This window comes from Equus asinus, chromosome 11 (genome assembly GCF_041296235.1).
Source record: "Equus asinus isolate D_3611 breed Donkey chromosome 11, EquAss-T2T_v2, whole genome shotgun sequence".
Classification (NCBI taxonomy): domain Eukaryota; kingdom Metazoa; phylum Chordata; class Mammalia; order Perissodactyla; family Equidae; genus Equus; species Equus asinus.
In genome coordinates this window covers 21,365,755-21,389,557 of record NC_091800.1, presented here as the reverse complement: position 1 = coordinate 21,389,557, position 23,803 = coordinate 21,365,755, and positions in this window count along the sequence as shown.

The window sequence follows — 23,803 nt, the reverse complement described above, 5'->3', positions numbered from 1 at the left end:
TCATCTCTCTGTGCCTCAGTTTTGTGATCTGTTAAATAGAAATCATAGCACCAATCCCATAGGGTCGTTGTGAGGATTAAATAAATTAATCTATGCAGTGCACCTAGAACTGTCCTGCCTTATAGTAAGAACTAAATGTTTGTTGTTATTTTCATTATTTTGATAGGTTTATTATATTATTTTTGTGCCGTACTGAAAATGCTCTTACCTACCCCTCCTGATGCGTCTCTCGAGCTGCCTGCTCCAAACACTCCACAGCTTTCGTACGTCATCATGAGGTTTTTTTAATTACATGAATAATTCATAAATATGCTCCAACTGAAAGAGTTAAAGAGTACATAGAACAAAACCTCAAAATCCTTTCAACACTCACTCCCCCACTGCCCTCCCACTGTCAACAGCGGGGCCCTCTCCCAGTTCCTTCTATAAGGACATATGTTCGTGTACACTTGTTTTGCTACAAAAGTCATAGCATACTAAACTTGCATTTATATTGTTATGCAATATGCTTATTTCTCTTCAAATATGTTTTGGAGATTTTTCTATGACGATATAATAAATCTACTTCATTTTGTTAAATCTTCAGACTACATGTACCCTAAATGGTTATAACAAATCCGCTATTGATAGATGTTCATGTGGCTTCCAGTTTCCCCCTCCGAAGGCCGTACTACAATCAGCATCTTTGTGCAGACATCTTCACACAGGCACATGAATGTTTCTCAGGATAGATTCCAGGAAGTGGATTTACTGGGTCAAATGGTGTGTGAATTTTTTGTTTTGCTAAATACTGCCAAATTGCCTTCTAATTTACACTCCCACCAGCGTTGGGGGGAGGTCTGCTTTTGTTTTATTTATTTGTTTTTGTTTTCAAGAACTGTAGAAGGGATTTTCTTAGGCAGTTGGTCTCAGCAGAGGGGGCATGATTTTTTCCTGACAACTAGAAATAGCTACAAATGCTGTTCCCTTTCTTTCTGGAGATCCAACATCCCGGGGGCATAACCCCTCCTCTTCCACCTTCCACCCTCCTCCTCTCCACATCACTCATACATACACACACACACACACGCACACACACACACACACTAAGCAACTGTCAAGGAAGAGAAGAATTATCTCCCCTCCAAATGTTGCTGACTTGATTTGGGATGTTATTCACGCTAAGGTGTGAAAGATTGAGCCTCCTCCACTGTGGCTACCGCAGAATTTGCTTTTCTGAGTAGAGTTGCCCACCCCACACTCTGCTTCTTTAGAAAGAGAACTTCATGTTGTTGGAAGGATGACATCTTGACAGCTACAGAACTACATTTCCCAGTCTGCATTGCAGATAAGGGATGCAAGTGAAAATTGATGGGTGCGGCTTGTAGAAAATACTGTAAAGGAGGCCGCTTACCTGGGAAACAAGCCCTTTTGCTTGCCCCTCCCATCTTCCTAGCTGGAATTGGGGGTGGTTTTAAACATGTTCAACCATTCCAGTGGACATCAGCCCTAGCACTAGAATCATGTGAGGCTTATGTTAACCCTTTAGTTACAGGATCTTGGGGACAATCCAGGAATGCCAAGAGGCAGTGGCTATTTGCCCACTCATTCAGAAATATGTTGATATTTTAACAACTAATTGCCCATACCTATGCCTTCTAAGTGAATATCAGCCTTACCTGAAATGAAGATGTGATGGTTGGAGCTCCAACTGTCATTGGAGACCATGAGGCAATCTTCAAGCTGGAAGCCAGGCACTAAGAATGATGGATAAGACCGAGTGTTGGCCTCTAATGAACATGGAGCCACCATTCCAGCCATCTAGACTTCTCTTACAGAAAGTCATTGGGATTAACCCCGGTCAGTTGCTGGCATTCCTTCTCCCATGTTTTGGCCCATTTTGAACAAAAAAGCTCAAAACTCTACTCTTTCTGTGGCCACAAGAGTGGACTTCATTCTATAAGCTTAGAACTGCTTCGGGGGACTCCTTGAAGAACCCCACACTGTGTGGTCTTCTCTAAACAAACTCTTATTTACCAATTCCCCTGTTAGACTTACCATCAGACTTTTGCACAATTCTTCAGACACGGCCTGACATTTTTTTCTAGACACTCTTTCTATTCACCCAGATTAAAACGGGGTTCATTTGGGACATAGCCACACCAATCTGTTGGCTCCAGGATCCCATCCCTGATTCCCATCAGGCAGCTAATCTCCCAAACACACATTATAGCTCCTTCCCAGATGTGGTTCAGAAATTCAAAGGAGTCCAAGCCTGAAGCTCACACCTGTTATAAAACAGGACATGAGAAGGTTTCTACGAGGATATTCAGTTAAGTCTTGTTTATATAGTGAAAACAGTGTCCCACAATAGGGAATTAAAGAAATTGTGGTAAACCCATCCAATGGACTACGAAACAGCTGTTTAAAAACCATGATAGAGAAACTTGTCAGCAATGCTCAAAATATATTAAGTGCAAAGTATGTGTTGGATGATCCCTTTGTAAGACTAATTTTGCATAAACATGTTTATGCATTTATACGTATCTGTACAAATGCAAAAGGATGACCCTAGAGAACTAAATGCCAAACACTATAGTTCTTATCTCTGAATTCATGCGTGATTTTGCATTTTCCTCTCCGTGACTTTGTGTATATGTACTTCAAATTTTCTCTAATATGTATTTTTTATAATCAGAGAAAAAATAAAAATATCTATCCATTGCTATCATGCCCTATGTGTATCTATCTATATGTATGCTTTTAATAACTTGGAAATAGGTAAAAGATGAGCTAATAAGAAAAGTCCATTCTGGAACTTCAAGTTCATGGATGATTCTTAAACCCATTGTTCAAAACCAAAGCTGTCCCAATTTTAGAGACCAAACCTTGTTGAACTTCCCTGGTGTTTCCTAAGTTGTATACACCCCAGCGATGTGCCCCATGTGACAAACTGTCTAGTTCTTTACAGAATGAAAACTAGACAAGACCACGCGATGGCCTTCCCTGGCTCTGAAAATCGGTGGCCAGGGCTGGAATGGCTCCTCCACCTTCCACCCTTTCCCTCACCCCTTCAGCTCACACTTCCCTCCCTCTGACTTGGCACCTCACTCCACCTCTGCCCTGATCTTTCCACTCCCCTCCCCAGGGAGAACGTGTCCTGCCAGCTCTTGCCCCATCAAATGAGGAAAGGGAAATTTCTCTGCTGCTGCCCCATCCTGGGAGGTTTGCTCATAAAACCAACAATCCCCTTGGGCCTCGGACAAAGGCCACGTTGGCCCAGCCCTGAATCAGCCCCAGCTCAGAGACAGGAATGGTGCAACCTCCACCATCTCAGCTGCCCCGAGTCCGACACCCAGCTCTCAGGGCCAGCCCTGTCTCTTCCTATCCCATTTGGCTCTGCTGGATGATGAAGCCAGGCCGCATCTGTTGGAGGAACCAGGATCGATTGGGATCTGCCTGTCAGCTCTGGAGCCTTAGCTGAGCAGCTTGTGTCCAGGTAGCCCGAGCTGGAACAGGTTTAGCCGAGACCTCCCCACCTGCTAGTCAGTCATATCGTCTGCCTGTCACTCTCTCCCATCTCAGCTTCATTAGGACTCAGAGAAGCCCAAACCGCTCCTCAGCAGAGAATGCTGCTGCTCTGATATTGTTGTGAGCTGACCTGCATCCTCCAAAATTCATATATTGAAGTCCTAATCCCAGTACCTGTGTTTGGAGATAAGGCCTTTAAAGAAGTAGTTCATGGAAATTTAAAAACAAAAGAAAGAAGATACAACTGTATTTCAGAAAATTTGGAGAACAGAGGGAAAATTGTATCCAAAATACCAACACCATAACACAATAAAATGTCAATTTGTGAAAAAAAAAGAAGACGACTAAAAAGTGGAAATTAAAATAAAATGAGGTCTTTAGGGCAGGCCCTAACCCAATAATACTGGAGTCCTTATGAGAAGAGGAAACTGGGACACAGACACACACAGAGGGAAGACCATGTAAAGACATAGGGAGAAGAGAGTCATCTCTAAGTCAAGGAGAGAGGCCTCAGAGAAACCAACCCTGCCAACACATTGCGCTTGGACTCCAGCCTCCAGAATTGTGAGAAAATAAATTTCAGTTGTTGAAGCGCCCCGTCTGCGGGGCCCTATTATGGCAGCCCAAGCAAACGAATGCAGATGGGGAGCAACCCATCACCGAGGCTGGCATGTCAACCCTACAGCCTAAGGCCTAATAAATTGAAAACACAAAGCCTGCTCTTTTAGCCTCAGGTAAATAAACCCCTGCCTTTTCTCCCAAACTCCCTGAATTATATCTATCTTTGAGTGAATAAAACTCAAAATAGTATAATTGCGGAGTCATAAGTAAACCAAATTACTCACTTGGAGCTAGGCACAGCTGATCCCTCTTCCGTACGCCCACCTGCCCTCTCCTGCCCCTCCCTGAACCAGCACTAGGGCCTTCCTGCCGGGATCACTCAGAAGAAACGAGAGGAACACCCAAGCTATAGTTCTTCCAAAGAGGCCTTCTCAAACCCCGAAGAGCCTCCGCCCAAGTCCTTAGGGGCAGGCAGGGGCTCTTGGCAGAGCAGGAAGTCCCGGGGGAGAGCCATTGGGGCTGAATATTCCTGACAGAGGCTCCTGTTAGAATAGGAAGTTCAGACTAAACCAGCCTGCCTAGAGTGGCAGGAAAGGCCACTATCTTATCAGATGCCCAGCTTTGCCGCTTGTTAGCTGAGTGACTCTGTGCCCATGGATTGGGCTCTGTATGCCTCAGTTTCCTCCTCTACAAAATGGGCCTAAGATCAATAGTTACCTAATAAGGACAGTGTGAGGATTAACAAAATTCATGCTTGCCAAGTGCTTAGCATAGTGCCTGGCACAGAGTAAGTGCTTAAAAAAAATGTTAGCTGTGTGATGATGGTAGTGGTGGTTACTGTGACCACCGCCAGCACCTTCTGGGACTCCCACAAATGCAACAAAGCCAAGAGCACTGACGGGTCCACAGCCCACAGCCCTCTCCCCCAGTGTCAGCCAGCTCCCACCACACACTGCTCACAGCCCAGAAAGGACCACTGCTGTGGACAGGCACAAATTGTGCCCGGAAAGTGGTGGGTTCTCAGTAAACGCTTGAATGGAGAGATTTCAAACAGATCAGGGCTGACACATTCCTCCAAAAAGGAAATTCAAATGTATGTCCCACTCCCAGAGGGCAGTGAGACCCGCCTCTGTAGCTGGCAGCATGGTAGGCTGCGAGCAAGGGCTTGGCCGAGCTGGCTGGGGAGATGCCAGCTCCTTCGCTTACCTCCTCTGCATACTTCACCTGTTGGGCCTGTTAGCTCTTCTGCGAACTGGGTACTATAAAAATAACACCTACCTCATAGAATTGTTTTAAGAGTTAGATGCACTCGTGTACACGGAAAGCAAATGAGTCAGTGCCTCTGCATAGTAAATGTTCAATAACATTAGTTGTTATGACAATGATTTGTTTTCAGGAGATGTGAGTTTGATTCCTGTCTATAAGCTATCCACCAGATTTTGAGCAGAGTTTAGTTATCTCTCTGAGCTTTGGTCACCTCACCTACAAAATGGGAGCAATGGACTGCTGTGAGGATTAAAGCAGAGAAAAGTCTCTGAACATGCTCTGGGCCGCCCTCATCCTTTAATCACTGGCATCTCTTACAGTGCCTGGTACATAAATGCTTGTTGAATGAATGTGTATAAAACGCCACAACATGTTATTGAACAGCTTGCTGACCATGTCAATTGCAGTTGCAGTTCTTTTGAGTGGCTTCAGGATTTACGGCCTGTCAGATGCAACAGGTTCACCGGGGGGTTACAGATTAGCAACCACCTCATTACGTTTGTTACTTCTTGTTTTTGGATGACGGGCTGGTGCAGTCAAGCCAAACACATCTCAGCAATGCAGAGCCTTGGTCCTGCCTCCCCAGCATCCTCCTGGATGAAGGCCCCCTTTGTCCATCTAACAGGTTGAGCTGAAGATGCACTGCAGCTGCCTGACGATGGTTGTCTGCAATCAGGGTCAACGTTAAACCCACAGCGAGCTGTCCTCTCTTCGTCTGGGCCCCTGAAGTCTGCTTCTCCAGTTGCAGTTCAGCTTGCTCCAAGGTTGTGCTCTAACTTTATGCCTACAGGTCCTCTTCTTCACCAGACTCATTCCAAAGAGTTGTCCATTTTAGTGGCCCCAGGTCAACCATCTGCCAAAAAGGAAAAAGCAAAAGGAGGAGGAGGAGAGAAAAACAATGGTTCAGGATACTTTTGATTCCAGAGATTAGCTGGAAACCACTCGCGCTGACTAGTCATGTCTCAACTTGCCCCCTTGCAAGTCTGGAATGAAGTAAATCCCCTGTGGACTTCACCAGAGCACCTTAATTCTAACAAGATGAAGATGCTGTTCCAGTAATCCATTTCCAGAAAATTTTCCTGGAGAGCTCAGCTTTCCCCATAAGAAAGCGTTGCTTTATTAAGGAGTTCAGGATTAGGGGATTTTCCAACATGGAGTCACTCTGAAGGTGTCACTGACTTTCCAGCCAGCCCTGGCTTGCTATGTGGGCTCACATGACAGGGCTGAGCAGAGAGCAGAGAGAACGTGGGGACCAGACAGGTCTTTGGTCCTTCCTGGGTCTCCTTCCCCTCTTGAAAATGGAGATGACGGTACCCGCCCAGGGATTGTGCCAGGGTTGATAATAGTGCGTGTGTAAAGCGCTTTGAACTCCTTAGAGACAGGGCGTTCTTTAAACGCTGTTCGTCATCATGCATCACTTTTAAGTGTGTGCTTGTGTAATCAAGTGGTAACATTTGAAGGTCATCTACAGTCCGATCGGTCAGTGTTCACCAGAAGGCCATCCACTCCCAGCTCTTGCCCTCAGCCCTTTTCCTACTCTCCCCCTGACCAGACAACAAAGAAGAACTAGAAAACCGGAGAAAAACAATAAAGGACACAAACATCCACGTGTACCTCCTATGTGCCAGGTATCGCACGAGCTGCTTTGTCTAATTCATCTCATTTAATCCTCGCGGTACGCGGTGAGAAAGAGGTTATCATCACCACACCCCCAAGAAAGAGGCTCAGAAAGGTGAGGTCACATGCAGAGCCCAGAGGCCAGCCCAGGTTTTCCTGGCTTCCTAATGGGGTTCTCTCTACTCAACAGTGCCACTGTCCCTCAAAGAGCTCGAAAAGATTCGCCAGACCACCCCATCAGACCTGAGAGCTGCTGGCAAGCACCTCACCGATAGGCCGGAGTCGTGAATAAGTACAGGCTGCTAATCGGATTAAAATCTCATTTAAAAAGAAGTCCTGAACGCATTTTTTTCAACAGAGTTCAGTCTAGTTGAGTTAATCACTTCTCTGCCAGCCACTCTTAACCTACTTCTGATGTCAATGCAACTGACTGGCAACACGCCCATCCGACCCCTCCTGGACTTCGTACCCTGTGGACAGCGACACAGAGCGACACAGGAGAAAGGACAGTGGGGGAGGCAAAATTATTCTGAAACATCACCTCTCTCCTGCCTTCTGTCACACATTACTTCTCTGGTTTTCCACTGACTTTCGATCTCTTCCTTTCTCATCCAACACATCCTGCGAGCGTTAAGAATTCTCATTAAAGTTCGGGCAGAGCTACACGGAAATCCAAGACCTTGCAGTTGGGCGTGTTCCTCAACTTCTCCGGTCTCACTTTCTTCGTGAGGATTGTCAGGAGGATTCAGTGAGATAACGTATCTATAAAAAGTCCGCAGCATAGTGCCCACCCATAGAAATAGTAGCTGTATACAGTTATTCCTGTTTTCAGAAGGCTACGATGGCTATTGTTCCTCAGATTAAAGCTCCCAATCATGGCTTTTAGGTCCCTCAACAGTTACACCTGCTTCTAATATTCGTTTATTCTTTCATGCATCAAACATTTATTAAGCATCTACCACACACCTGGCCATCACAGATGAAAACACCTGCCCTCGTGGGACTTACACTATAGTGCTCAGGAGTAAAGCAAAGAATCAAAGACAAATAACTGAGCAATGACAACAGAGGTCGGAGACAGGGACATCCAGATGTGTGGGGCAAGGGAAGGCCAGGAAAAGAGAGTGGCCTGAGCAAAGGTCCTGAGGCTGGAAGTTACCTGCCCGGCTCAGAGCACAGCACAGACAGGGGTCAGTCTGGGTGAAGGAGTAAGAGGGGAAAGGGTGAGGACTCGAGGGCAGGGCAAGGCCAGGCACTTGCTGTGGGTGACCAAGTAAGGGGTGCCACAAAGCTCAGCAGTCAGGATGACTTACATTTTAATGCAGTATTGTAAAAAATTGAAATTAACACAAAAAATCCATGGTAAACAAAATATAAATATTTTAAATAAGACAGGATCAGGAGGATTGATTCTCCTTTTCATCTCACCCTTTACTATGGCTCAGCCCAGCTCTGGTACCACTTTATTTTAAGTACCGCCTTTATTTAAAATGCTGATAGGGCCGGCCTGCTGGTGTAGGGGTTCAGTTCCCGCCCTACTTCAGTGAGGGCGCAGACCTACGCACGGCTCATCAAGGCACGCTGTGGCGGCATCCCACATAAACGAGAGGAAGATTGCCACAGATGTTAGCTCAGGGCCAATCTTCCTCACTAAAAAATAAATAAATAAAATGCTGATAATTTGTTCCTTGTGGATTATTTTGCATTAATTTGGATTTTTTAAAATAGTTCATTAAAACTTCGTCATCTCAATAACCGAGCTTTTTGACACCCCCTTAAACTTTGTGCCTGGAGCAAATGCCTCCCCTGACTGGCCCGAGTCCCGTATCGCAGAGGAGCAGAGGCCAGCAGTGTAGAGCCCTTGAGGACACTATATTTGTGAAATAGAGCCTCACCTGTACCCCAATGGCTTCAGTCACCTCTAGCTACTGTCCCCTGTGTGTGATCCATCCTCTGAGCTCCAGTCATTGCTCCTGCTGTGGTCCCCGTCCTCCTTCCTAAAACTCTCCACCCGAAGCTGCTTCGTCTGCGAGGCCGCGGGGTGGTAGAATTTATAGCAAAATGTGATTCCTGGCACTGCATAGATCCACGAAGGAGGCCTAGACTGCCGACACAACCATTCGACGGGAGTTGCTAAGCACTTCCTATATGCCAGGTAGCATGCTAGACAAGAGGACACGACGCTGAGCAAGACACCCATGGAGCTACTAGCCCCCTCACAACCCCAGCAGTCCTCATGCAAGAAAATGGTGCCCAGGGGCCAGCCCAGTGATGCAGTGGTTAAGTTTGCACGTTCCGCTTCCCCAATGCAGGGTTCGCCAGTTTGGATCCCGGGTGCAGACCTATGCACCACTTGTCAGGCCATGCTGTGGTAGGCATCCCACAAAAAATAGAGGAAGATGGGCATGGATGTTAGCTCAGGGCCAGTCTTACTCAGCAAAAAGAGGAGGATTGGAAGCAGACGTTAGCTCCGAGCTAATCTTCCTCAAAAAAAAAAGAAAAGAAAAGAAAAGAAAATGGCACCCAGAGATGAATGGCAGCCTCAGGCTCACAGAGGTGGGCTAGTGAATGGCCGTGAAGGTGTTGTTTAGCACAGGCAAATGTGGGTGAGAACCTGAGTGTACTACCTAGAAGCTGGGGAGTCTTGGGTGGCATGTGTACTCATTCCAAGCCTCAGCTTCCTCATCTGTAAAGTGGACACAACCACGCTCACCTCACAGGGCTCTTGTGAGAACTCCAGCATGACCGTAAGCACGCGACGTGCTAGATCAGGGACATCTGTTAGGATTCTGACAGCAGCATTGAAGAGCTTTCTCTTTCCACCCTGACCTACACTGATGCCTCTTTCTGTCACTAAGTGTAAACAAGAGTTGGTAAAAGAGGGCCACTCTGGCAAGCATCCCACATATAAGGTGGAGGAAGATGGGTATGCATGTTAGCTCAGGGCCAGTCTTCCTCAGCAAGGAGAGGAGGATTGGCAGCAGATGTTAGCTCAGGGCTGATCTTCCTCAAAAAAGAAGAAAAGAGGGCCACCTTCTCCAGTGGCTCCCAGTTCCTGTGTGGAGACAGACAGCAGCAGATGTAAGGGAGCCGTGCTGGCCAGGACCATCAGAGAAGGTTGGCATGCTGCCAGCACCACTCCGGGTTTGCGAATAAACTGTCACATCTCAGCTCTCACCAGCTCGAGGCTGTGACAGACAGGTTCCTGCATGTGCAACACCCTCTTCTCTGCCACCCCCAACTTTAACACTTCAGTGGAAAAATCTCATGCCGCACAGAAGAGCAGCTTGCAAGTAGATGGAGGAATCTGTGAGAACCACGTCTGCTCAGCAGGGTAGCGAGGACAGCCGGCGCCCACGTCTTTAACCTGATTGTCGGAGGGCTGAATCACAGACTGTGCAGCAAGAGTCCTCTTCATAGGCAAGGAAGACATAAGGATCACTAACCCGAGTGGTTCAGATGGGCAAGGTCTGGTCCCTGTGCACAGAGCCCAGCCAACCATTTTACAACATTCAGCTTTCTGTGGTTCCACCTTGGACCAGCAAAAGAAGGCCAGAGCCCCTCTCTGTGGTACCTTTGGGGAGAGCCAGAAATAAGGATGCAGAGAGTAGCAGGAGTTTAGAGTTGCAGGTACCTCAAATGACCGCTAGCCCAGCCTTTTCAAATGTTCATTTTAGCAGGGAAATCCTCTTTATCTCAAATGTAATCACATGTGTAAGCTCAATATGTATTTTTTTAAAAGATGCTCTTCGGTGTTTCTCAACAAGGATGCTATTGAAAATTTGGGCAGAAGTCTTCGCTTTGTGGGACAGTCCTGCAGGTAAGTGGGATATTTAACATTTCTGACTCCCATCACTAGATATCAATGGTTCCCTCCACCCCAAGTGACTGAAACTAAAAAGCTCCCACACATTTCCAAATGCCCCCTGCAGGCACCGCTCCCCCTTGAGAATTCATCTAATTGTGGTTGCACAACTGGGTTTGCAGGGCGGTGGCAGCTGTTGATCCTGAGACGACGGCCCTGAACCTGTGCGATGCAGAGCACCCTTTGAAAACCACAGTGGGGCCGCCTGACAACACCTGAGCTAGCTACGTTCTTGCTGTGTTGCCAAGAGTAAGCCACTTAGCCTCTTTGGGCCTCGATTTCCTCTTCTGCAAAATGGGAATCATAATCCCTCCCTATTTCACAGGGCTTTTGTGAGGACCAAATAAGGCATTGTGCACAAGCTTGCTTTGTCAACTCTCAATCCTTCTGCTGATGCTCAGTATGGTTCATCGTACTACTCTCCTGGGTACGTAAAGACAATGTTTCCTAGTCTTTTGAAAAGACTTACCATGGAAACCAAATAATAAAAGCAAAAAGCTCAATCATAAGGCTTCCACTGAGACCTGCTTCTATTCACGTCCCTGGCACACACAGCTCTGCGCAGACGATGGTTTGTACTCTGCTCCCACCCAGACACCTACGTCCTCTTTTGTAAGACGGCAAGATAGTCGACCAGCCTCAGCCTGCAGGGAAGGCTCAGCCAGCACGGCTCAAGAGGCCACAACTTAGGGAAAACTGCTTAGCAGACTTTAAGTGCTTTCGTTATTACCCCAACTGGTGTTCATGACTTGAAACTAGATCAGGAAGAAAGTCACGAACAGACGCCTCCGCCAACTTCACACCTGTAACCAGGTGGAGATGGCACCACGTCGTCTGCAGAGTTCTGATAGTTTGGAACCTAGTTCATGAAAAACGATTGAGATTTTAGTTGAAAAGGGAACCCAAATGACATCATGTGATTGAGATCTTTTCCCCTATGTCATTTGAAAGGTGCTCCGAAAGAGAGGTTACGCAGGTATGGTTTTCAGGGTGGATTCAGCAAAAGAACCCATTCCGACTTCATTCCAAACTGAAGCCAACGTTTTCCTGAGTTCCAGGTCTTCTTAGGTGATAGAGCTGGGTTTATTTATTTCTCTTTCCCTCTATTTCTCATTCCCGTGTTCAGGGCATGGAGTATCCTTCAAATGTTCCCACATCAGCACCAGGAGCCAGGAGGAGTTGCTTTAGTAGGCTTAGGACCAGCTTTGCAGAATAAAATCTCACAACAGCCCTCCCTCTCCTCCAGCCCCACTCCGCCCCCAGCAACTGTTCCATCTAGTTTTGGCTAAATACAATTTCTCGTTTCAAAGAGAAAATGCATGGAATGATTTCCCTGGCTTCCTCAAGATGTCCAGGGGAGTCCACGTGGGTAAATATAATATGAATAAGAAGCACATGATTCCATTTCTCTATAAACATACCTGGGCTTAAGAGAAATGGAAAAGGTGCCTGGCTAGAAACCTTTTACTCTCTCCTCTTCAGAAAGAGTGTCAATCAGTACAGGAGATGGAAAACAGAAGCCCAGGATCCTCAGACCCGAATGAGGACAATACCAAAAGGGCACGTGAAAATCTAAGTGACCTTGCTTCTTCACTCACACTCTGGGGCTCAGAGAGGCTAAACATGCAGCTGAATTCCTGAAGGTCACGTGTGGCCTCATTTGCCCCCCACGGCAGGCAGCAGAGGTCTGGCCATTTTACCCACTGACCCAGGGCAGCTGTCCTTTGGCGGTGTCGGTCCCCGCTGATGTATTCCAGCTCGTTGCCAAGGGAAAATGAATCAGGCCCAGAAGCAAAATGCCAATAATGGCAGCAGAAGGAAGGAAACCTGTTAAAGGTCCCTGCCTCTCCATTACCTTTGCTGCTTTTTTAACACTAAATCCTCTAGAACCAGACACTTCTGCTAATAAAGGCCTACCAAATAAGCAATTCAGAAAAGGTACAAGAGCAAGTGTTCTCCTGGGAAATGCTACAGTCCACCCTTCAAACCAAAGGGCCTGGTTCTAAGCAGCAATATGGCTAGTAGTTAAGCATAAGACTCCCGGGTCAGTCAGACCAGCTTGGCCACTTCCTTTCTATATGGCATGGGATAAGTCAGTCTCTCTAATTCTCAGATGTGGTATCCATCTAATGGAATTAATAACTATGACTATCTCGTGATTTTTGTGCGCCTGAAAGAGATAATCCAGATAAGCACGTAGCACATTACCTGGTACACACTCCTTTCTTATAAATGTCAGTTGTTACTGTTGTTATTGCTATTGTTAGAGACTTGAAAACACGTCATACGAGGGGCAGGTGAAATACTTTCTCTAAACCATTTCACTCTCAACTATCTGTCTAACTTGTGGCTACACTCACCAAATACAGCACTTAATTAGAATTTTTAAATTTCTGCTCCAAGTTCTTCTAATGCACTGTTAAATCTGACAAAGTTGGAGTTCCTCTTGGCAGCTCACCAGCCCCCTGCCTGCATCTGGACCGGGACGCTGCGTAGATACGAAGAGCATGGCCCGGAATTCTCATCTGTACAGAAACAGCCTCACTTGGGCCAGCAGTGCCTACACCAAGAGCTTGCCAGTCTCTAAGAGAAATTCTGTGCCTCACGGAGCAAATTTGGGATTTTCCACAGGCTCTCTTTCCAAGGAGGACCCTCCTGACAATTAACCTTGTAGTGTGCTCGTATTTACACATTGGGCATGCGTGATGCCCAAATACAAAGGCAGCCTCTGCCATTCAGGGTGACACCAATTAAGTGGGTGGCAGCAGCATTCCAGAGCATTGAAAATGTCCTCCATGGACTAAGAGAAGTAGCAGAGTCTGGAGAGAAGGTCTTCTCCAGCCTTCCCACTGATGCAGGGCACCAGGTCAGGGCCAGGTGGTATCAACAGAGGGGGTCACAAAACAAAATGTCCTGCCTCCTTCTCCTTCCTCCATCTCCCACACACCTGATCTGTGAGCTCTAATAAGATTGTTGTGGGTCTGCCACATTATCCAGCTTTTTAATTTGTTTTTATTGGTGAGGCTGAGTTGGAGATGTTATTTTCCCACATAGAACAAAGAATATGAAATTCTCAAGGCTTATTGGCCTGCTATAAAGAAGGAAATCTGTACATCCAGCAGCCATTCAGTTGATCAGTCAGTCAAAGCACAATAGTGGTTGAAAGAGCGTCAATAAGATGATGAAGTAATACAGGTTGCTGCTTCCTCCTCTAAACCAAATTCTGAGATACCACAAGAGCAGGAAGGAATTTGGTGAGCCCCAAAACCTAACACTACAACTGTGAGACTCACCTGAGGTGTAGAAGGTGGTTGGATTGCTGTGTAGAGAAGTGGCATCCTAGACTGGAGGAGAGCCAAGACCATGGATGAGCATGGGGTCAGGGAAAGCATTCAGTCCTCGCCCTTTCTTTCCCAACATTGCCCTGGAAAGATGAGTATCTGCCCCCATCATCTGCAGAGAATAGAGAAGTATCAACGTAGCCCAGCCCAGTGCCCACTAGAACTGAAGGGTAACATTAGAGCAGCCCAAGGTAACTCTGACGGCTCCCTGAGGAGCAAGACCACCGAGGTGGGGAAGAGGTACAAATAGGCAAAGGGTCCCTGGTGTATTTCCAAGGGAAGGCGATTCACAGGGGGAAATAATGAGCCATTAAATAAGAACAGCAGCTCATTGAACAATCTGTACCAGAGGAAGTAGATTTAATAAACACAGAAAAGGAATCTTAAAGAAGCATAGTAAATATCCTCAGAGAGATAAGAGAGGATATTGAAATTATGAAGGAGCAAGTAGTTACGATTTTAGAAAGTGAAGAAGTGGAGTTAATGGATGTGTCAGTCAGGGTTCTCCAGGAAAATGAAACCAATAGGGAATGGAGATAGGGGTAGGGATAGGAGTACACTAGCAGGCTGGAAACTCAGACAAGAGTTAAAGTCATAATCCTGAGTTCAAAATCCATAAGGCAGCCTGGCTAGAAACTCAGGCAGGATTTCTATGTTACAGTCTTGAGACAGAATTCCCTCTTTTCTGGGAAACTTTAGTTTTTGTTCTGAAGACCTTCACCTGATTGGATATCAACATTATTGAGGGTAAACACTTTTACTTAAAGTTAACTGATTATAAACATTAAGCATATCTGTAAAATACCTTCACAGCAACATCTATGCTAGTGTTTGACCAAACAACTGGGCATCATAGCCTAGCCAAGTTGACTCATAATTAACCATCACACTGGGCATGAGAATATTTTAAGTAAAATAAAGATCTCAATGAATGGATTAGTTGGCAGCCAAGGAACAGATTATTGAACTAAAAGATTCAGTCCAGGGACATTCCAAGTAGACCTTAGGAAGGATAAAGAGCTAGAAAATGCAAAAAAAATTTAAGAGATGTGGAGGCTAGAAGTAGAATAGCCAATACTCGTGCAGTAGGAGTCCCTAGAAAAGAAAGAAAGAAAATGGAGGGGAGGAAATTTTTGAAGAAAGTATTACTAAAAATTTCCGAAATTGAAATAAAGTTATAAACCCCAGATAGAAAGCTCTCATGCAGTGCCAAGAGGGTTAAATAGGAAAAAACTCATACCTGGACAAGAAATTTAGGAACATCAAATGCTAAGAGAAAATTGCAACAGCTTCTGAGAGTAAAAGCAGATTATATCCAAAGTAAGATAAATTAGATTCACCAAAAAAAATTCCTCATCAATAACCCTAGAAGACAGTGAAGCAATATTTTCAAAGTGTTAAAGAAAATGAACTTCAAATCTAGAATTTCATATCTATAAGCTATCATTTAAGGATGAAATAAAGATCTTCTCAGTAATACAAGGACTGAAAAGTTTAACCACACAAGACCCTCTTTGAAAATACTTCTGGAAAAAGTACTTCAACAAGAAAAGAAGTAAATCCAGGGTGATGCTGTGAGATATTGGAAGTAAGAATGAGTAAGTAACTCAGTAAAGTTGTCTAAATGAATAACTATCAAACTTTTGAAAAGAAGAAAATCAAAAGTATCTTCATAACAATCCAGAATTAAATCTCTAGATGATGTCAAAATTGCATTGTGGATTAATAAAAGCAGTTGCCAAAAGGATTCAGGAGTGTATGAAGATAACTCTCTTGTTCAAGGCAAAATATATACATATGATTAGCTTATGAAATTATAGGAAAAATAAGCATAAGTATGAATCTGAGTAAGTTAGGAGTAATCATAAGAAGAATATAAATTAAACTACTAATTTTAAGCCAGGACAAGAAAATTCAATGGAAGGAAGGAAAAGAGAAAACAAAATAAAAATAAAATAGTGTAGGGGCTGGCCCCGTGGACGAGCGGTTAAGTTCGCGCGCTCTGCTGCAGGCGGCCCAGTGTTTCGTTGGTCTGAATCCTGGGCGCGGACATGACACTGCTCATCAAACCACGCTGAGGCAGCGTCCCACATGCCACAACTAGAAGGACCCACAACAAAGAATATACAACTATGTACCGGGGGGCTTTGGGGAGAAAAAGGAAAAAATAAAATCTTTAAAAAATAAATAAATAAATAAATAAATAAAATAGTGTAAATAGAAAACACAAAATAAAGTAGAAAGAATAAGTCCTACTATAACAGGAAATGTAAATGAGTTAAACTCACCAATCAGATTGGACTTTTTAAATCTAGCATTATGCTATTTGCAGAGCATGCTTTTAAACAAATCATTAAAAATTTTAAAAAGATAACCAGAAAAATCTGAACCAAAACTAAGTCGGCATAATTAATTATCACACAAAATAGAATTTAATTAATTTAGAAAAACATAATAATAGACACAGAGGGACATTATACATTGGTAAAACGCCCAAGAAGAACAAGAAGATAAAATGAATATGAATACATATGCACTTAGCAATGTGGTCTCACAACATAAAAGAACAAGTCTGAAGAGAATGTAATAAAACAACAGCTGTGGTTGGAGATTTTAATAAATCTCTTTCAGAAACGGAGCAAATAGACAAACAATAATAGAGAAATATCACAAGTTTCATAAGATAATTGATAAGCTCATGTTTAGATCTATAGAATTCTACTTGAAAGACAGAAAACAGTTTTTTCAAACAATCATGAAATATACACCAAAATCTGCCACCTACAGTTTCACAAAGGAAGCCTCAATACATTTCCATAAATCACACACACCGTGTTCTCTGAATACCATGAACACTTGTATGCCAACAAACTAGATAACCTAAAAGGAATGGACAAATTCTCTGAAACACACAAATAACTGAATTGACTCAAGAAGAAATAAAAATTTCAACAGACCTGTAACAAGTAAAGAAACTGAATCAGTAATCAAAAACTTCCTAGCAAAGAAAAGTCCTGGACCAGATGACATACTAGTAAATTCAACCAAACATTTCAAGATGAATTAACACGAATCCTTCTCAAACTCTTTCAAAATATTAAAGAGGAAGAACACTTCCAAACTCGTTTTATGAGGCCAGCATTATCCTGATATCAAAGCCAGAAAAAGACACTACAAGAAGAGAAAATTACAGATCAATAATCTCTTATGAATATAGATGCAAAAATCTTCAATAAAATACTAGCAAATTAAATTTGATAGCATATTAAAAGTAATATATGCAATGACCTGGATTTATCCCAGCAATGAAGAGTAGTTCAACAAATGAAAATCAATCAATATGAAATAACACATTAATAGAAAGAAGGGAAACATTCACATGATCATCTCAACTGATGCAGAAAAAGTATTTGACAAAATTCGTCACCCTGTCATTATAAAAACACCGAAAAAACTAGTAATAGAAGAAAGCTTCATCAACATAAGAAAGGTTGTATGTGAAAATCCCACAGCAATATCATACTCAATGGTGAAAGATGGAAATCTTTTCCCCTAAGATCAGGAACAAGACAAGAATGCCCATTTTTACCACCTCTATTCAACATAGTACTAAAACTTCTAGCTAGAGCAATAAGGCAGGAAAAAAGAAATCAAAGGCATTCAAATTGGAAAAGAAGTGAAATCATCCCCATTTGCAGATGACATGATCTTATATGTAGAAAATTTTAAAGAATCCACCAAAAGAATTATTAGAGCTATTAAGTTCAACAAAGTAGCAGGATATAAAATCAAGAGCAAAAAATTGTTGTATTTCTATATACTAACAATGAACAATCTGAAAGGAAATTAAGAAAATCCCATTTATAATAGCATCAAAAGAATAAAATACATAGGAATAAATTTAACCAAGGAGGCACAAGACTTGTACACTGAAAACTATAAAATATTGCTGAAGAACTTTAAAAAGACCTAAATAAATGGAAAAATATCCCATCTTCATGAATTGGAAAACCCATTATTGTTAAAATGTCAATACCCAAAGTGATCTACAGATTCAATACAATCACTATCAAAATTTCAATGGCAACTTTTGCAAAAATGGAAAATCTCACCGTAAAATTCATATGCGATTTCAAGGGACTCTAAATAGCCAAAACTGTATTGAAAAAGTAGGACAAAGTTGGAGGACTCATACTTCCCAATTTCAAAATTGACTACAAAGCAACAGTTTGGTACTAGCCTAAGGAGAGACATGTAGGCTAATGGAGTAGAATTGAGAGTCCAGAAATAAACCTTCGCATCTATGGTCAATTGATATTTGACAAGAGTCTCAAGATCATTCAATGGGAGAAGAATAGGCTCTTCAAAAAATAGCGCTGGGAAAACTGGATATCCACATTCAAAAGAATGAAATTAGACCATTACATTATACCATATACAAGAATTAACTCAAAATGGATAAACACAAGAGCTAAAACTATAAAACTCTTTTAGAAAGAAACACAGAGATAAATCTTCATGAACTTGGATGTGGCGATGGTTTCTTAAATATGACACCAAAAGCACAGGTAACAAAAGAAAAAATAGATAAATTGGACTTCATTAAAATTAAAAACTTCTGCACCTCAAAGGGCACTATCAACAGAGTGAGAAAATGATCCATATAATGGGAGAAAATGTTTGCAATCATATATCTAGTAAGAGTCTAGTATCCAAAATATATAAAGAACTCATACAACTTAACAACTAATAGACAAGCAATTCAATGTAAAAAGCAGGCAAAGAAGGACTTGAATAGACAGTTCTTCAAAAGAGAGATATAAATGGTCAATAAGCAAGTAAAAAGATACTCAATATCATTCATCATTAGAGAAATGCAAATCATAAGCACAATGAGATTTCACTTCACACCCAGTAGGATAGTTATACTTGAATAAATAAATGTGTTGAAAAGGATGTGGAGAAATTGGAACCCTCTCACATTACTGATGGAAATGTAAAATTCTGCAGACACTGTGAAAGTAGTCAGAAATTCCTTAAAAAGTTAAACAAAGAATGACCCGTATGACCCAGCATTTCCACTTGTAGGTAGATACCCAAAAAATCTGAAATAGGGACTCAAACAGGTACTTGTACACCAATGTTAACAGCAGCACTATATACAATATCAAAAAGGTGGAAATAACTCAGATATCCATCAACAGATGAATGGATAAACAAAATGTGGTATATACATACAATGGAATATTATTCATGCATAAAAAGATATAAAGTTATGATACATGGTACAAGATGGATGAATCTTTAAAACATTATGCTACATGAAATAAGCCAGACACAAAGAGAAAACTGATCCCACTTACATGAAATATCTAGAATAGGCAAATACATAGAGACAGAAAATGGGTTAGTGGTTAACAAAGCTGAGGGAAAGGGAGAATGGGAGTTATTTCTTAACGGATATAGAATTTCTGTTTATGGTGATGAAAATGTTTTTCAAATAGATAGTGGTGATGGTTGCACAACATGGTGAATATAATTAATGCTACTGAATTGTACACTTTAAAATAGTTACAATGGTAAATTTTATATTATATGTATTTTAACATACATATACACATACAACCAGACAAATGAGAAGAAAGACTTGTCAGGAAGTCAAGAGAAAAAATAAAAAATAAAAACTGGCTTAGAGGAAATCAGATAATGGAGTTATCAAGCATTGACTTTAGGATAACTTGCTTAACATATTTTCAAAATTTAAAAAAAGAAAATGGGGAATGTCAGCAAAGAACTGAAAACTTGGAAACCATATTTCAGAAAGAATCAAATGATAATTCTAGAAGTGAACAACGCAATAACTAAAATTACCTCAAAAGAGAATTTGTTGACTAGAGGATATCAGAAGAAAATAGCTATACTCAAGCAAAGTAAGACAAAAGGGAAGAAAACACAGAATGTAAAGAAGAAGGATAGATGTGTAGAAAAAAGGTACCAAGAAAATGACCTAAGGTATGTGGAATCCCAGGAAAGACAGGAATAGCTGAGAATTCTCCAAAAGTGATAAAGACATCAAGCCACAGATTCAAGAAGTACTACAAACATCAGGATAAATTCAAAGAAAATGATGTCTTTGCACATAGTGAAACTACTTAAAAACCAAAGACATAATGTTAAAAGCAGTCAGAGGAAAAGAAAAAATTACTGACACCTTACTTCCCAGTAGAAACAATGGAATCCAGAACACAATGGAATCTAGAAAACATTGAAACTATATCTTTTGTGTGTGTGTGTGTGAGGAAGATTGTTGCTGAGCTAACATCTGAGCCAATCCTCCTCCATTTTGTATGTGGAATGCTGCCACAGCATGGCTCAGTGAGAGGTGTGTAGATCTGCACCCAGGATCAGAACCAATGAACCCCAGGCCACCAAAGTAGAGCATGCAAATTAACCCTATACCACTGGGTCAGCCCCTGAAATAATATCTTCAAAGTATTAAAAGAAAATAACTGCCAACCTAGAATTCTATATCCAGAAAAAAAATCCCTCAAAATTAAAGGTTATGTAAAGATATTTTGAAACAAAAACTGAGAAAATTATCAGCAGCACATCCACTCTAATGGGAATACTGAAAATTTTTCTTTTGACAAAAGGAAAATGATCCTAGACAAAAGCTCAGAAATTCAGGAAAGAATGGAGAACAGTGCTAATGGTAAATCTAGATAAACACAATTTACATAAATCGTAATAAACATAATTTTCTAAAAAACGTTGACAATATCAAAAAACAATGGTCTTGTGGGGTTTAAAATACACATAAAATTAAAATGCATAACAATAGTAAATAAATTGAAAATGGGGTTAATGGGAATTAAAATGTTCTAAGGTTTATTGTGTCTAGGAAATGGTAACAGCATGAATTTGTATTGGATTTTAAATTGTCTAGCATGCATGTTGTTTTCCCTAGGGTAAGCATTAAACAATAGTAAAAGAATGCATGTGTTATAAACAATAGCAAAAGAGTGTTTAAGCTAATAAAGAAGAGAAAGGAATGATTTTTTTTTAATGTCGAAAAGAAGGCAAATAAGGAGAGAAAAGAAATACAGAGAAGGTGAAATATATTGAAAGTACATAAAAAGACAATATTTCTTATCCAAAATATATTGTAATTACATTAAATGCAAGCTGAGCAAATGCTCCAATTGAAAGACTAAGAAAGCAAAACAAAATCCAATTACAGGCTGCTTACAAGACTCACAGTAAATACATAGAAATAGAAATGTTGAAAGTAAAAAGATGAAAAAATACTCCATGCAAACACTAACCCCAAGAAAGCTGAAGCAGCTATACTAATATTAGACACTATAGACTTTAGGGAAAGAAGCACTTTCAGAAACAGAGACATTTCACAAATATAAAAGCTTCTATCTACTAGGAAGATACAGTAATTCTAAATTTCTAACAACTTATCACAGTCTCAAGATATATAAAGCAAAAGAACAAAAACTAAAAAAAAAGTAAATTCATAATCATTGTAGGAGATTTTAACACATTTCTTCAAGCAGACATAAAATCAATAAAGAGATAAAAAAAATAGAAAGCACACAATTAATAAACTTGACCTAACTGAGACATATTAAACACTGCACCCAACAACTGCAGAATACACACTCTTTTGAAAAATGCATGAGAAATTTACCAAAATAGGTGATAGCCTAGTCCATAAAGCAAGCCTCAGTAAATTTCAAAGGATTGAAATCTTACAGTGTATGTTCTTTAATCAACAACAGAAAAGTAACCAGAAAATCTCTAAATGCTTGGGAATTAAGCACCACACATATGTAATCTAAACACTATTTGTTCCTTTTTTTTTTTTAAAGATTGGCACTTGCGCTAACATCTGTTGCCAATCTTTTTTTTCCCCTTCTTTTCCCCATAGCCCCTCCAGTACATGGTTGTATATTCTAGTTGTGAGTGCCTGTGGTTGTGCTGTGTGGGACGCCGCCTCAACATGACCAGATGAGCAGCGCCATGTCCGTGCCCAGGATCCGAACTAGCAAAACCCTGGGGTGCCGGAGCACACAAACTTAACCACTCAGCCACGGGTCCAGCCCCTACTTATTCTTCAAAAATACAAGCATATCTAAGGACTCATATAACAAATCAGAGTGGGTATCGGGGGCAGGGAGCAGGAAATGAGAAAAGTAAGAGGAAAAAAATAAAACATAACAAAGAGAAGGTCCTTGCACAGAATGATGATTTTGGTAAATCATGACCCAAGAAGTATATTGAATTCAACCCTGTACACCTGAGGTCAAAAATTAAACAAATAATTTTGTAAAGCACTAACATTAAGAAATCAAAAAATCTGAATTCTAGCATGTTCCAAATTTTCTGACAACATCTTTGGACATCATGTTTGATATAAAAAAAGAATACTACTATTAATTAACAAACAGCCCTTGTACCTCATCCCTTAATTCAACAAGCATCTGAGAACACCTTTTATGCCAGACATTGCACCAGTCGGTAGGGATACAAAGTCACATGAGACATAGTCTGAGTTCTCAAGGCACTTACTCCTCAAGGGAGCTGGCGTCATATGAAACAAATAGAGGAAATATTATATTGTATTTCCACAGAACAAAACTGCACAGAAACCACAGGTTACACAACAGAGTAATAGGCATTCGATCACTGATTTTGACTTGGCTGAGAAGGACCTAGTTTCCGATCTTGGGCTTGCTACGCAACATGCAACCTCCTTGAGAGCAGGGACAAAGGAATATTCAATTCCACAGTATCAGTGTTTAGCAGAATAAGAGTTCATTACGTTTTTGTTGAATGAATGAATGTGGAATGGATGCCAGTTTGAGTCAGTGTTCCAAGTGCTATATTTCTACATCAAGAATCCAGGTAGAGAAAGATGGAGACTGTGAGTGGAAGCAGAATCTACAAGTAGGTGAACATGATTGGTGTTGGACCCTAGATGATGTCCAACCCCACATGTGGTCATAACTAAAGGACTTGTTGAGGATGTTACATCCAGAGTTTCGGAGAATTCCATAATCTGTAGGTCAACTGTGAAGGAAACATATACCATGCTAAGAAAGAACTAGCCACCATCAAGTCCTAGATAACAACCTGCTCTCCAATATGTACACAGGAATGAATGAGCACAGGAGTGCTCATCTGTGAAATGGGCAGGATGATAACGTCCCAGAAATTTTCTTGGTAAAAGGCCTGGAAATCAGAGGTGCTCAACTTCTATTGAGTTAAAGAAATAGTGGGCACTCTGTAAGTGTAATTTCTCCTTCTCGCTCCTCCTCCTAGTCTTCCACCTTCCCAAGAGAGGCAGGCAACCATGAAATAGAGAAGTATTTTGAGGAACTTTCATGCAAAACCCTGGGCATATTGAACTGCAGAAAAACATCACCACAGTTGGAGCATGTACAGACCAACACAGAACTAGCAGAGACAAAGTGATTGCTGCAAGCAAAGGCTAGGACTGAGCCACAGAGCAAATGAGAGAAGGTCCTAGCAGCATCAGCCACAAATCAAAGGGCAGGCTCGATGAGCACACGGTGTTGTCAGCTCCCCATTCCCTGAGTACAGATAGGCTTATCTGCTTAGTCGATGGATG